Here is a 281-nt window from a genome sequence, read left to right on the forward strand (position 1 = left end):
ACTTTTTGTTTCACACACATTTTGTCACCTTAATATTTTTGCAATAGGCATATTGAAGAAATAAAAGTGTGCAAAAATATAAAAAGAAAATTATTGCATCATTATTGTTAATACTTGACATATTTGGGGGTTGGGTGGGGGGGGGGTAGGGGTCTTCCAGAGAAAGCAGTGCACATGCACAGTATCCAGAATAGAGATTCTACAGCTTCAACCAAATTTCCACTGGATTCTTTGACCCCCAAAAGTTGCAGAGTTAGGAAGGAGCTGCTGCCAGTAGATTA

This window comes from Myotis davidii, unplaced genomic scaffold (assembly GCF_000327345.1).
Source record: "Myotis davidii unplaced genomic scaffold, ASM32734v1 scaffold1488, whole genome shotgun sequence".
NCBI lineage: Eukaryota > Metazoa > Chordata > Mammalia > Chiroptera > Vespertilionidae > Myotis > Myotis davidii.